We start from the raw sequence: 15,719 nt of genomic DNA, 5'->3' as shown, positions 1-15,719 counted from the left end.
TGGACTTGGACCATGCAAGACTTCCACTGCACTCCGATGAGAGGGTAACTTATTCCAAGTTCATCTTTATGATCTTATTGCCTTTTACTCTTAGTTGAAATTTTTGGTGAGGCAATGGGGTTAAAAGGGCCAAGATTGATCCCGTTTTGGTGCTTGATGCCAAAGGGGGAGAAAATAAAGGTCAAAGCAATAAATGGATCAGCTACCACTTGAGAAATTTTTAAAATAGTAGAATAGAGCTTTTGGTTTGTCAAAACTCTTTGATTGTCTCTTTTGACAAAAGTTGGTCTCTTGTGGGGAGAAGGCTTAATCATGGGAAAAAGGGGGAGTTTTTGATACTGTGATCAATTTCTATTGGAGCAACTCTCTTTATGTCTCTACAAGTGTGCTTTGACTTAGAGTTAGGAAATTGAGGTCGATTTGCAAAAACAAACCAAGTGGTGGCAAAGAATGATCCATATATGCCAAATTTGATTCAAAACAAAATTGAGTTTTCATTTGCATTGATATTGCACTTGTTCTAGTTGCTTTATGTTGTGTTGGCATAAATCACTAAAAAGGGGGAGATTGAAAGGGAAATGTGCCCTTGGGCCATTTCTAAGTATTTTGGTGATTGAGTGCCAACGCAAGTGCTTTTGTGTTAATCTTTGCGATGTGGTGGACAAAGTGCAAATCATGTCAAAAGGTATGTTTCTAGACTTAGTACTTTGTTTATGGACTAATGTATTGTGTCTAAGTGCTGGAAACAGGAAAGATTGAATTGGAAATGAGATGGCTCTGTTCTGCCATAAGTCAGCTCGGTCTGGGTGCACCGGACTGTCCGGTGGTGCACCGGACAGTGTCCGGTGCGCCAGGCTGGCTCGTGCGAACTGACCGCTCTCGGGAAATCGTCGGCGACGTACGGCTATAATTCACCGGACTGTCCGGTGTGCACCGGACTGTCCGGTGAGCCAACGGTCGGCCGGGCCAACGGTCGGCCGGGCGATCTGCGCGGGACACGTGGCCGAGCCAACGGCTAGAAGGGGGCACCGGACTGTCCGGTGTGCACCGGACATGTCCGGTGCGCCAACGGCTCTCAGGCTGCCAACGGTCGGCTTCGCCATTTAAGGAAAGAAATCCGCACTAGACAGTGTCCGGTGTGCACCGGACTGTCCGGTGCGCCAGGCGACAGAAGGCAAGAATTGCCTTCCCATATTGCTCTCAACGACTCCTAGCTGCCTTGGGGCTATAAAAGGGTCCCCTAGGCGCATGGAGGACAACAACAAGCACTTCTTGAGCATTCTTGATCACTCACACTCCAATCTTGCGCACTTGTTCGACATTCTAGTTATTTGAGCTCTGTTCTAGTGTGCTAGTCTTTTGAGCTTAAGTCTGGGTCTTGTGTGTGCATATTTGCTGTGATCTTTGTGTCTTGTGTGAGTTGCTACTCCCTCCCTTACTCCGTGTTTCTGTGTGAACATCTTTGTAAGGGCGAGAGGCTCCAAGTTGTGGAGATTCCTCGCAAACGGGATTAAGAAAAGCAAAGCAAAACACTGTGGTATTCAAGTAGGTCTTTGGACCATTCGAAAGGGGTTGATTGCAACCCTCGTCCGTTGGGACGCCACAACGTGGAGTAGGCAAGCGTTGGTCTTGGCCGAACCACGGGATAACCACTGTGCCATCTCTGTGATTGATATCTTTGTGGTTACTGTGTTTTGTTGAGACTCCTCTCTAGCCACTTGGTGATTATTGTGCTAACACTTAACCAAGTTTTTGTGGATTAAGTTTCAAGTTTTACAGGATCACCTATTCACCCCCCCCCTCTAGGTGCTCTCAGATTCAAATACAAAGGCGTATAGGGTCTTCAACAAATCATCGGGTTTGGTTGAAGTCTCTAGCGACGTTGTATTTGATGAGACTAATGGCTCTCCAAGAGAGCAAGTTGTTGATCCTGATGATGTAGATGAAGAAGATGTTCTGACGGCCGCTATACGAACCATGGCAATTGGTGATGTACGACCACAGGAACAAAAGGAGCAAGATCAACCTTCTTCCTCGACAATGGTGCATCCCCCAACTCAAGGCGATGAACAGGTTCATCAAGAGGAGGCGTATGATCAAGGGGGAGCACAAGATGATCATGTGATGGAGGAAGAAGCACAACCGGCACCTCCAACTCAAGTCCGAGCGATGATTCAAAGGGATCATCCCGTCGACCAGATTTTGGGTGACATAAGCAAGGGAGTAACTACTCGGTCTCGATTAGTTAATTTTTGTGAGCATTACTCCTTTGTCTCTTCTGTTGAGCCTTTCAGGGTAGAGGAGGCCTTGCTAGATCCGGACTGGGTGTTGGCCATGCAAGAGGAGCTCAACAACTTCAAGAGGAATGAAGTTTGGACACTGGTGCCTCGTCCTAAGCAAAATGTTGTGGGCACCAAGTGGGTGTTTCGCAACAAACAAGACGAGCACGGAGTGGTGACGAGGAACAAGGCTCGACTTGTGGCAAAAGGTTATGCCCAAGTCGCAGGTTTGGACTTTGAGGAGACTTTTGCTCCTGTGGCTAGGCTAGAGTCCATTCGTATTTTGCTAGCATATGCCGCTCACCATTCTTTCAGGTTGTTCCAAATGGATGTGAAGAGTGCTTTCCTCAACGGGCCAATCAAGGAGGAGGTGTACGTAGAGCAACCCCCTGGCTTCGAGGATGAACGGTACCCCGACCACGTGTGTAAGCTCTCTAAGGCGCTCTATGGACTTAAGGAAGCCCCAAGAGCATGGTATGAATGCCTTAGAGACTTTATAATTGCTAATGCTTTCAAGGTTGGGGAAGCCGATCCAACTCTTTTCACTAAGACTTGTGACGGTGATCTTTTTGTGTGCCAAATTTATGTCGACGACATAATATTTGGTTCTACTAATAAAAAGTCTTGTGAAGAGTTTAGCAGGGTGATGACACAGAAATTCGAAATGTCAATGATGGGCGAGTTGAACTACTTCCTTGGGTTCCAAGTGAAGCAACTCAAGGACGGCACCTTCATATCTCAAACGAAGTACACGCAAGACTTGCAGAAGCGGTTTGGGATGAAGGACGTCAAGCCCGCAAAGACTCCGATGGGGACCGACGGACACACCAACCTCAACAAAGGAGGTAAGTCCGTTGATCAAAAGGCATACCGGTCAATGATAGGGTCGTTACTTTACTTATGTGCTAGTAGACCGAATATTATGCTTAGCGTATGCATGTGTGCTAGATTTCAATCCGATCCTAAGGAGTGTCATCTAGTGGCGGTGAAGCGAATTCTTAGATATTTAGTTGCTACGCCTTGCTTCGGGCTCTGGTATCCAAAGGGGTCTACCTTTGACTTGATTGGATATTCAGATTCCGACTATGCTGGATGTAAGGTCGATAGGAAGAGTACATCGGGGACGTGCCAATTCTTAGGAAGGTCCCTGGTGTCATGGAATTCTAAGAAACAAACCTCCGTTGCCCTATCCACCGCTGAGGCCGAGTATGTTGCCGCAGGAAAGTGTTGCGCACAACTACTTTGGATGAGGCAAACCCTCAGGGACTTTGGCTACAATCTGAGCAAAGTCCCACTCCTATGTGATAATGAGAGTGCTATCCGCATGGCAGAAAATCCTGTTGAACATAGCCGCACAAAGCACATAGACATCCGGCATCACTTTTTGAGAGACCACCAGCAAAAGGGAGATATCGAAGTGTTTCATGTTAGCACCGAGAACCAGCTAGCCGATATCTTTACCAAGCCCCTAGATGAGAAGACCTTTTGCAGGCTGCGTAGTGAGCTCAATGTCTTAGATTCGCGGAACTTGGATTTATAGCATACAAGTGTTTATGCCTTTGATCATGTTCCTTATGCATTTTGTTGCTTAGTTATGGTGCTCAAGTTGTACAAACACTCCTTGGACCTCACAAGTCTGTTGCTAAGTGATGCACATATTTAGGGGGAGATGTATTACAACTTGACCCTTTGAGACTAACCATGTGCTTGAGTTTGCCTGATCTAGTCTCAAAGGAGGATTGAAAGGGAAAAGGTGGACTTGGACCATGCAAGACTTCCACTGCACTCCGATGAGAGGGTAACTTATTCCAAGTTCATCTTTATGATCTTATTGCCTTTTACTCTTAGTTGAAATTTTTGGTGAGGCAATGGGGTTAAAAGGGCCAAAATTGATCCTGTTTTGGTGCTTGATGCCAAAGGGGGAGAAACTAAGGCCAAAGCAATAAATGAATCAACTACCACTTGAGAATTTTGAAAAAGTAGAGTTAGAGTTTTTGTTTGTCAAAATACTCTTATTTGCTTATTATTATCAAAAGTTAATCTCTTGTGGGGAGAATGGTTGATTATGGGAAATAGGGGGAGTTTTTGATACTGTGATCAATTTCTATTGGAACAACTCTCTTTATGTCTCTACAAGTGTGTTTGACTTAGAGTTAGGAAATTGAGGTCGATTTGCAAAAACAAACCAAATGGTGGCAAAGAATGATCCATATATGCCAAATTTGATTCAAAACAAATTTGAGTTTTCATTTGAATTGATTTTGCACTTGTTCTAGTTGCTTTATGTTGTGCTGGCATAAATCACCAAAAAGGGGGAGATTGAAAGGGAAATGTGCCCTTGGGCCATTTCTAAGTATTTTGGTGATTGAGTGCCAACGCAAGTGCTTTTGTGTTGATCTATGCAATAAGGTGGACAAAGTGCAAATCATGTCAAAAGGTATGTTTCTAGACTTAGTACATTGCTTATGGACTAATGTATTGTGTCTAAGTGCTGGAAACAGGAAAGATTGAATTGAAAATGAGATGGCTCTGTTCAGCCATAGTCAGCTCGGTCTGGGTGCACCGGACTGTCCGGTGGTGCACCGGACAGTGTCCGGTGCGCCAGGCTGGCTCGGGCGAACTGGCCGCTCTCGGGAAATTGTCGGCGACGTACGGCTATAATTCACCGGACTGTCCGGTGTGCACCGGACTGTCCGGTGAGCCAACGGTCGGCCGGGCCAACGGTCGGCCGCGCAATCTGTGCGGGACACGTGGCCAAGCCAACGGCTAGAAGGGGGCACCGGACTGTCCGGTGTGCACCGGACATGTCTGGTGCGCCAACGGCTCTCAGGCTGCCAACGGTCGGCTTCGCCAGTTCAGGAAAGAAATCCGCACCGGACAGTGTCCGGTGGTGCACCGGACTGTCCGGTGCGCCAGGCGACAGAAGGCAAGATTTGCCTTCCTGGATTGCTCTCAACGGCTCCTAGCTGCCTTGGGGCTATAAAAGGGACCCCTAGGCGCATGGAGGAGGACACCAAGCATTCCTAGAGCATTCTTGATCACTCACACTCCAATCTTGCGCACTTGTTCGACATTCTAGTGATTTGAGCTCCGTTCTAGTGTGCTAGTCTTTTGAGCTTAAGTCTGGGTCTTGTGTGTGCGTATTTGTTGTGATCTTTGTGTCTTGTGTGAGTTGCTAATCCCTCCCTTACTCCGTGTTTCTGTGTGAACATCTTTGTAAGGGCGAGAGGCTCCAAGTTGTGGAGATTCCTCGCAAACGGGATTAAGAAAAGCAAAGCAAAACACCGTGGTATTCAAGTAGGTCTTTGGACCACTTGAAAGGGGTTGATTGCAACCCTCGTCCGTTGGGACGCCACAACGTGGAGTAGGCAAGCGTTGGTCTTGGCCGAACCACGGGATAACCACCGTGCCATCTCTGTGATTGATATCTTTGTGGTTATTGTGTTTTGTTGAGACTCCTCTCTAGCCACTTGGCGATTATTGTGCTAACGTCTAACCAAGTTTTGTGGCTTAAGTTTAAAGTTTTATAGGATCACCTATTCACCCCCCCTCTAGGTGCTCTCACTTCTCGCCGGTCACCATTTCCTTCTTGGCGTGATCTCCCAACATCACTTCGAGCGGTTAGGCTCTAATGAAGTACCGGGCTCCGATATCAATTGAAAGTCGCCTAGAGGGGGGTGAATAGGCAATCTGAAATTTATAAAGTTTAAGCACAACTACGAGCCGGGGTTAGCGTTAGAAATATAATCGAGTCTGAAAGACAGGGTGAAAAATAAATCACAAGCAAATAGCGAGAGTGACACGATGATTTGTTTTACCGAGGTTCGGTTCTTGCAAACCTACTCCCCGTTGAGGTGGTCACAAAGACCGGGTCTCTTTCAACCCTTTCCCTCTCTCAAACGATCACTTAGCCCGAGTGAGCTTTTCTCCTCAATCAATTGGGACACTTAGTCCCCACAAGGACCACCACACAATTGGTGTCTCTTGCTTTGATTACAAAGATCTTGGGAACAAGAAATGGGGAAGAAGAAAAGCGATCCAAGCGCAAGAGCTCAAAGAACACGGGTAAAACTCTCTCTTCTAGTCACTAATTGCTTTGAGTGGAATTGGAACTTGGACAGGTTTTGATTCAATCTAATTGTGTCTTGTATTGAATGCACTAGCTCTTGTATTGAATGTGTTGGCTGAAAACTTGGATGCCTTGAAGTGTGGTGGTTGGGGGTATTTATAGCCCCAACCACCAAAGTGGCCGTTGGGGAAGGCTGCTGTCGAAGGGCGCACTGGACAGTCCGGTGCGCCAGCCACGTCACCCAACTGTTAGAGTTCGACCGTTGGAGCTCTAACAAGTGGGGCCACTGGACAATCCGGTGGTGCACCGTACAGTCACTGTTCACTGTCCGGTGCGCCCTCTACGCCTGCTCTGACACTGCGCGCGTTGTCCGCGCACTGTTCACGCACTGTTCACTTTTGCAGACGACCGTTGGCGCTGTTAGTCGTTGCTCCGCATGGGACACCGGACGGTCCGGTGAATTATAGCGGAGTGGCAATTCTAGAAACCCGAAGCTGAGCAGTTCGAGTGGATCCACCCTGGTGCACCGGACACTGTCCGGTGGCACACCGGACAGTCCGGTGCGCCAGACCAGGGCAGCCTTCGGTTGGTTTTGCTCCTTTCTATTTGAACCCTTTCTTGTACTTTTTATTGGTTTGTGTTGAACCTTTGGCACCTGTAGAACTTATAATCTAGAGCAAACTAGTTAGTCCAATTATTTGTGTTGGACAATTCAACCACCAAAATCATTTTAGGAAAAGGTTTGACCCTATTTCTCTTTCAGGGTGTTTAGTGTTTCTTTTGTTGCTCTTGTTGATTGGATTTCTTTTTCCTTCTCACTCTAATTCTTCAAGTTCTTTGTAAAGCTAGAAAGAGACACCTAAGTGTAGGGGTTGCCATTTTAAAACCTGAACCCAAACTGAACCCGAATAGACTGAATTATCGATCTATTCGGGTTTTTAGGTTCGGGTTCGGTTCCTATATGTGCTATATTTCGGGGTATGGGTTCGGGTTCGGTTCCTAACCTTTAAAACTCAAATAGACCGAATAACCCGAAATATAAAAAAGCTCTTAATATATGATGATATTATTATATGATTTATGAACTTATTAGCTAAAAATTATGATATCATCTTAATGATAGTATATATATCTCAGTATGCTATTTTTATAGTCACTTGTTGTAATAATAGTACTTCCAATTAATTATTAATTGTATATATTTTAACAAAAGATAATAGTCTCTCTACTATTCGAGTCCATTCGGTGGACCGAATAGACCGAACCGAAATTGTGGGTCTATTCGGGTTCGGTTCCTAAAATTATTTTGAAAATTTCGGTTCTCATTTTTCATAACCCGAAATTTCAAAAACCCGAATAGCCCGAACCGAATTACCCTAATAGACCGAATGCCTAGCCCTACCTAAGTGTGTGGTGATCCTTATAGGGTCTTAGTGACCCAAGTGATTAAGTAGAAGCACTCAACCGGTCTGTGTGATCGATTGAGAGAGGGAAAGGGTTGGAATAGACCCGGCCTTTGTGGCCTTCTCAACGGGTACTAGGTTCTTTGGAACTGAGCCTCGGTAAGCAAATCACCATGTTCATTTGTGTTGATCTCCACTTGATTTGTTTCCCCTTCTTTCCTCTCTCTAAAAGTTCCCTTGCTAATATTGATTTGAGTTTGCTCCCAAGGTTATCCGCATTGATTGAGCAACTCTTGGCAAGAACTATCTTCTGCAATCCGAATTATTTCTAACACTCACCCCGGGCATAGCGCGTGTTCAAAGTTTATAATTTCCAGATTTCGCCTATTCACCCCCGCTCTAGGAGACTTTCGCTAGTGCTCCTAAGTTGTCCACTTGAGAAGGCGGTGGAGTTTCGATCCAAATTCTAGAACAAATGTGTTTGGGGTGTTAGGAATCCAGAGCTATGTCTTCATCATCAAAGTCTGAGTCAATGACTTCGACTGATGCTTTCTTCCTCCTATTGGAAGAGGAAAGATGATTGTTTTCTCCTAGGAGGCAGTCCCAAAGAAGCCCATCTGGCTAATTGTTCAAGACAATGATCTAGACTAGACTCCTCACAGTCCTTGGGAACCCAAGCAGGATCTTCCTATGGTATACAAGATGCATCAGCATCTGATATTAAAGTTAGAGCCAGATAACTCAGAACATGAGGGAAAGAAATGGAGAGCTAAAAAGTACCTACGTCCAAGTGTTGTCTGTGAGTACGCTTCCACTAAGCAACCATCTAACCAAGTTCTAGAAAAATTGGGACAAGAGGTTTTAGCAACCAACCCCTCAATCTCATCTAGAGAAGACCGGGAGGGATCGGACAATGTATTCCCAGGTGTAACTTGCCTTCTCGTGCAGCGGGGGACTTAGTGCTAGTTAGGGGATTTAGTGCTAGTTGGTGGACATCATTGTGCCTGAGTTCCTTCAATTCCTGAATTCTTCTCATGGCAACCAAAACAACATCTGAGAACTTTAGCGTTGGATCACTCACCCACTCTAACTTCAAATTTGATCTTTGGCCTATGAACTTAGGGAGTTTTGGCTCATGGTTTTCCACATAAAACCAACACTTGTGTCAATTCTTATGGGAGGTTTTCAAGGAGCAATCTAGATATTGGTGACCAACACGTAATTGAACTCCTACTTCTCCCACTACAGTTGGTTGCCCTTTGTTTGACCGAAGTAGGAATGACAATGGGTACGGGTATGAGTAAATAATTGCGGATAATTATCCATTCGATATGGGTATGGTGGAATTTGATATCCACGGATACGGTTATGAATATAATAAGGTATCCGTGGATATTGTTTTTGCGGATATGGATATCCAGTATCCATACCCGTTACCCATTGGATATCTAACATGTGGGCCATCCGGATTTATATATTATCATAAATTCTTATTTTTCAATTTTTATCCATAATATGTTGTTTGGTGCTGAAATTATCATATAATGCTATTGGAATAAATAATTATTTTGAAATGTAATAAAATTGTTATTTGGTGTTTAATGCTAAAATTGTAGTGGGCGGGTGGGTAACGGGTATCACTGGATAGCGAATACCCAGAGGGTACGGGTATGGATATAGATCCATACCCACGAACGTTTATGGGTACGAGTATGGGTTGAGTTTTGTCTCGCGAGTATGGTTTCGCGAACTATATATCCGTGTACTACCCGCCCGATTGCCATCCCTAGACCGAAGGCATAGAAAGATCAGATATTGAAAAAGGGGAGGGGAATCTCTAGATATGCCTCACAAAGGTGAGAAAATATGGAGATATGAAAGACGAAATTAGGCTTTAGATGGATGAGCTCTATTTGATAAGAATAATGCAATTGTTCCTTGAGAAATCGAGAAGCGGGAACGTCAAATCCATGCAAAAAATGGTGAAAATTACGATTTGGTCAGCGTCAGGCATGGGGAAGGAATCCTTGCCTGAAGCTTCCATTGAATGATGTTCTTCTCTTAAAGCAATCATTTCACCACTATAGTCCACAGTTTATTCAAATCAACGGCGGTGATCTCGAACTCATGCGGGTGTGTGGTAGCCATTGATGTGGCTTGAGATCTAGCGTGACTAAGCGACTTTTGGTTTCATGGAAGATGGAACGACAGTGGAGTCAGAATGCTGGGAAGCGATGGCTAGTGGAAGACTAAAGGTCACGAAGCGGAACTATTAGTAAGTTACAGCGGAAGACCAAACACCATGGACCTAGAGGCTAAAAAGCTAAGAAGCTAGAAGTTGAAATAGTTGGAATCCACAGAATCAGGAGCACTAATCCGCAGTTTTGGCAGAGTCCTAAGCAGTGCAGGGCCGAGTCCACGGACTTGATGGCCGCATGTTGAAGCTTAGGGTACAGGACCAGGCTAAGCGGCTACATGGCCCCGTACCACCCCTGAGAATGTGGTCCTTTCCATGGAGTTGTAAGGAAAATGGACCTCGTCTCATTTGTCTAAATAATTTTGGTGTTTGATGATCAACATAGCATGTGAACTAATGCAGTTGCTAGTGTTTGTGTTTGTAGTTCACAGGATGCGAAGAGGATTGAACTGAAGCTCTGAGGATGCAACACCTCAAAAGAAGACCTAAAAGATGTGTAGAAGTCCAAGACTCGAGACCAAAAGAAGCCCAAAGAAATAGTGAAGAAATCCAAGAAGAGGGCAGTCAGCCAGCGCTCTGGTTGCACACCGAACATGTTCGGTGTGCACCAGACTGTCTGTGCATAGAGGTCCGCAACCGAGGACTCTCAGACGTTGTAGCACCAGACTATCCGGTGTGCACCGAATAGTCTGGCCAACGGTCGGCTCCCAACGGTTGACTGCTATAGACCTCAATGGTCGGCTGACGTGGCCAGGGCACCAGACATGTCCGGTGTGCACCGGACTGTCCGGTGTGCCCAACGGCAGAAGCAGCAGCTTTTCTATCCAACGGCTATAATTGAGGGGGAGGATATTTATACCCCTCCAACCGGCCATTTGAAGGTGTGGGAGCCTAAGCAACATACCAACGCATGCTATAGACATTTCCAAGTGCTCAAACACCCAAGTGCTTAATAGAATCACTCGGTGATTAGTGTAGGTGATTTGCGAAGTGCTTAGGTTAGTTAGACCACTTAAACGCTTGTTCTAGGTGAATTCTAGTTAGTTGAGTGAGTTTAGAAAAACCCACATAACCTCTCGGCTCTTGCGTGAGTCGTTTAATATTGTACCGAGTGGGGCGAGAGTCTTACGAGGCCGTGACAACCGAGTTTTATCATGGCCGCCACCGTGTAACGGAGGGAACGAGGCCCACGACGTTTCGGCCAGAACCTCGATAATGGAGATGGCGGGGAGTGTCTTAGAGGAGCCGAAAGCGGAGCACCACTTGCGCGTGGAGAAGGCCTGCGGCTCTACGAAGTTACTCGTCTGTGGTGCTTGGCCCTTTTGTGGGCTACCCTTTACATAGGGGCACCAACGAGGATTAGTCGGGACCTTTCGTGGTTTCGGATACCTTGGTAAAATTGTCGGCGTCGTACACAAGAGTTTGCTTTCTCTACTAGCTCTTTAATCTTCCTCATTTACTCTCTCTACTTAAGTTGCAATCTTTACTAGTCTTAGTGTAAATTCTATAGGATTAGAACTTAGGCGTCATTGTTTCCTATAGGAGTAAGCATTCAGTGATTGGATCCTCATTCATTATCAAGTGATGTTCCAAACTAGGTGCAATAATAGGCACTATTATTCGGTTTTCATGAGTACAACAGAAGTTTAGATCCCCGAAAGGGGTAAAGGGAAACAACATGGGTGAACAGGAAAAGAAATCGATGGATGAGAACTGACTTTTCCTTCGCAATGAGATACATGTGTCACCCGAGACTGTGTCCATAAGGGTGGCTCTCACTAGGTCGAGCCTCAAATGACGCTAGAGACCAGGTTTATGAAGGCCGACCTTACCGGACCAGGACATAGATAAATGTAACCCTGTTGTGAAGGAAGAGTTCGTTCTCATGCTACCTTCCAAATGTAAGGTTCGGGGCCGACCTAAACCGCTTGAGCTTTGTCGTGCTTTTGGCTCGAAGGGTAAGTGCCCAGAGGTTGTTGGCTGCTACCCTGAACGCTATGGAGCTTGTGGTCGACACGTTGGGTCTTGGAAACACCGATGTGCGTGGGGAGCTTCCATGGGTCCTCCTCGCCCGACTGGCCACCTCATGCATGATGAGGTTATCGAAGGCACAACCAATTAATGGCTTGCTTGCTGGTCTCTACCAGCACACCGAGGGAGTTGGGACTTAACCCCCTCCGAGCATGGGTGACAGTGGAGACTGAGCACGCCATGAGTTTGTGCAGTGGCCGATGACGGTCATCGCATGCGCCGAGGGACCAGGACAAAGACCAGCGCAATGGACTATGCTAGCCTTTCTCCTGGCCCATGGGGCCCTTCCAATGGATTCCAGGGAGGTTATGTTAATGAATGCATAGCCTTCGTTATTATGGCTTCCTAAAACTCATTGGCAGGTAGAAGAATGTGATATCCTGGCCCTTGGGATGGTGATATCCTAGCCCAATGCTTAATATAATTAATAGAGTATCCATACCAATAAGGTGCATCTTCTTTTTCAGAAGCCTGTCTCAAAAGAACCTCCAAGTTAAGCGTGCTTAGCTTGGAGCAATTTGGGATGGGTGACCGACCAGGAAGTTTTCTTGGGTGTGCATGCGTGAGGACAAAGTGCGCACAAAAGACCTGGGTTGGTCTGTGGGGACAATATATGATATTAGAGAGCTGCCAGGAGTAAGTACCGTCAGTCCAGGGATTGGACGGGTTGTTACAAGTAGTATCAGAGCCGACCCTCGAGGTTTCACGGGCGTGTGTGGGCAGGGTTCGAGTATATGGCGCATGGCGCATGTGGGCCCAGAGTGGTCACATGGCATGGCATATGACAACACTAGACATAGACGTGGCTAAGAGGGGAGGTTCCTGGATTGGGGTTGACCGACGAGGACGTGGGTCTTTTAAGGGGTGGATTGTGATATCTTGGCCCCTGGAATGGTGATATCTTGGCCCAAGGCTTAATAGAATTAATAGAGTATCCATACCAACAAGGTGCATCTTCTTTTTTGGAAGCCTGTCTCGAAAGAACCTCCAAGTTAAGCGTGCTTGGCTTGGAGCAATTTGGGATGGGTGACCGACCGGGGAAGTTTTCTCGGGTGTGCATGAGTGAGGACATAGTGCACACAAAAGACCCGGGTTGGTCTGTGGGAACAATATATGATCCTAGAGAGCTGCCAGGAGTAAGTACCGCCAGTCCAGGGATTGGACGGGGTGTTACAAAGAAGTCACCCCCACAAGTGGGGGAGATGACTCCATCAACTATGGAGCATAGTGGCCGATAGCCGGCGACGGCCTTGCTCGCGCTTGGCTGCCTGATAAGCATGAGGCCCGCGAGCCCGTCATGAAGCCCGCTGTTTGAGCCCGGTCCGAGCCCGGCACGGCCCGGTTCTATGCGGGCCCGGGCTGGCCCGACACGAATAAGCGAGCCGGGCTCAGACAGGAAACTAGGCACGGTGGGCTAGCCCGACACGGCCCGTTTACCTCTAAGCACGTTAAGCCCGCTTTTTGCACTAAAACGTGCTTTTTGGCCCGCTTTCGGCCCGCTTTTTTCGTGCTAAACGGGCCGGCCCGGCCCATTTAGGCCGCTGCGGGCCAGGCTCGGACAAAGAATCAAGCCCACGAGCTTAGAAGGCCCGGCCCGGTTTCCTAACCGTGTCTGGCGAGCTGGGCCCAAAACGGGCCGGGCTTCACCGGGCCTAGGCCGGGCCGGGCCGGGTGGCCCGTTTGGCCATCTCTACCTTGAATACCACTGTGCTCTGCTAGGGGTCGACGCCTGCGACCCCGGGCATGACGAAACCTAGGGGAGAGCCTACAGCGATAACCTCAAGCAAAGTGCTTGAGGCTTCCATCGCCTTCTTCCTAATGGCATTGGCACGGCTGTTGAGGCACCGCTTGAGATCGACAACGAGCATCTTGAGATGTCGCTTTTCCGCCCTTCGCCATACGTCCGCGAATCCACCTCGGCTGAGCTCGTCGACGGATGAATGGGGTGTCATTAGTAAGGGGCCAGGCTAAATGCCCTGTCCCTACCTTACACGCCAACTATCGTGGTTTCAGAAACCGGGGACAGTAAAATTTGTGTTCGACAGGGATGCTAGTGTGGACTCACTCCGAATGGTGAGCCACGGGGGCTCAAAGGTGGATCTGAGACAAACTGGCTCAGGCTGGAGCCCTAGTCCATAGTAGTGCTGATAGTAGTATTGCTTGAAGCGTGTTACAGTTGATTGCTTGTGTGAAGTTGTGGATCGTCTCTTTGAAGATGGGGGTCGTCTTGCCCTTTTATAGCTCAAGGGTAGATTTTACAAATAAGAACTTGTATCCTACCGGGGTGGAGTTCGGCCTCCCGCTCCCAGGCAATGTAGCCCCTATGGTGTTGTTTACTGGTCGCGCGCCACTGTACCCCTAGTATGGTGTCGTGTCTTGTCCATTCGTCGTACGGGTTCTTGTGGATATTCTGATAGACGTAGCGGTGCTTGGTGGGTCTCGTTGAGTCTATTCGTGGTGAAGTTTAGGGACGTCTTCAGTACAGCTTTATCTTCTGTCATCCCCTCAACCTTACCTTTCATCATGCCTACTGTATGCCTGGTAGGGCGTATTGCCCCATCTCTTCTGGCGTATGGGTCATTGTAGAGACCCGATGCTGAGGTCTCTGCAGCTGGGGTTGTCTGGTCCTACCAGTCAGTGGGGATATTCTCTCGAACATGTCCAGTGTCGTGCTTGACATAGGCCCTTCAACATTATTCCCATGGTTCGGTCGCGGCTTGGTGATGATCTGTATCATCATGTCATCGTGGCTTCATAGTACCAGGTCGGATCTTCCCTCATGTAGATGTGTTCGCTAGAGAGTCGGTTGCCATCTGTTGGGTTACTCGGCAAGCAGGTTGATCGACGGCCCCGCCTCGCTAGGTTGCTCGGTAGTGTTGCTCGACGGCGAGTTGGTCAGTAGGCAGGTTGATCGACGGCCCCGCCTCGCCGGGTTGCTCGGCGGACGGGTTGCTCGGCAGTCCCGACTCACCAGGCGGGCCGGTCGGTTAGTGGGTCATCTTTGGGGGCCTTTTGGGCCTTCTTCGAGGACCCGGTTCCTAGGTAGCCGGCAATATGATTCAATTCAAGAGTCCAATTTTCCTGAGTTGGTAACTCGGCCAAGTCAGACTTGAAGGCTACTATAAAATATATACATTAGAGGTACTCGAAGACACTTCAATGTGCAAGGCCCTGTTAGGTGGGTCGAGCATTTAGCCACATTATCTAGGGACTCACCCAAATGTCAAATCTTCTAGGAGATATGGAGGCACATAATATTATCAGACCATCAAATAAGGTCGACACCCATGTAATATGGTAAAAGGAACCTACATATAAAATAGAACTAAAAATCCTGGTTAGACTCGGTTAAGGAGATATATACATTACATAAGTTCATCTAATACGCCTACTTATCTTATACGACACTAGATAACCTTTTTGTAACAGTCTCTTCTTAGAATATACAAGGACCAATGATAAGGACTGATCATCATATCATAAAACAATAGCCATCAGCATATAGGTTGTAGGGTAAATTCGTCGTCGAATAATCCTGAACACATAGCCATGCTAATGTAATACAGAATAGGTTTGTTTGGTTCTAATGGCTAGGCGATCTATATTGAGTTAGAGTCTATTTGGTTTTCTGTTTTTGGTCTAGTCTATTTTGTATTTAAACTTTTTTATTCAAAATTTTATATGACACTCTAGTTTGGTTCGTAAAAGTGTTAATAACATAAATATGAAATAGGTTTGAT

The sequence above is a fragment of the Zea mays genome, chromosome 9 (assembly GCF_902167145.1).
Source record: "Zea mays cultivar B73 chromosome 9, Zm-B73-REFERENCE-NAM-5.0, whole genome shotgun sequence".
NCBI lineage: Eukaryota > Viridiplantae > Streptophyta > Magnoliopsida > Poales > Poaceae > Zea > Zea mays.
This window is presented reverse-complemented; position numbering follows the sequence as displayed.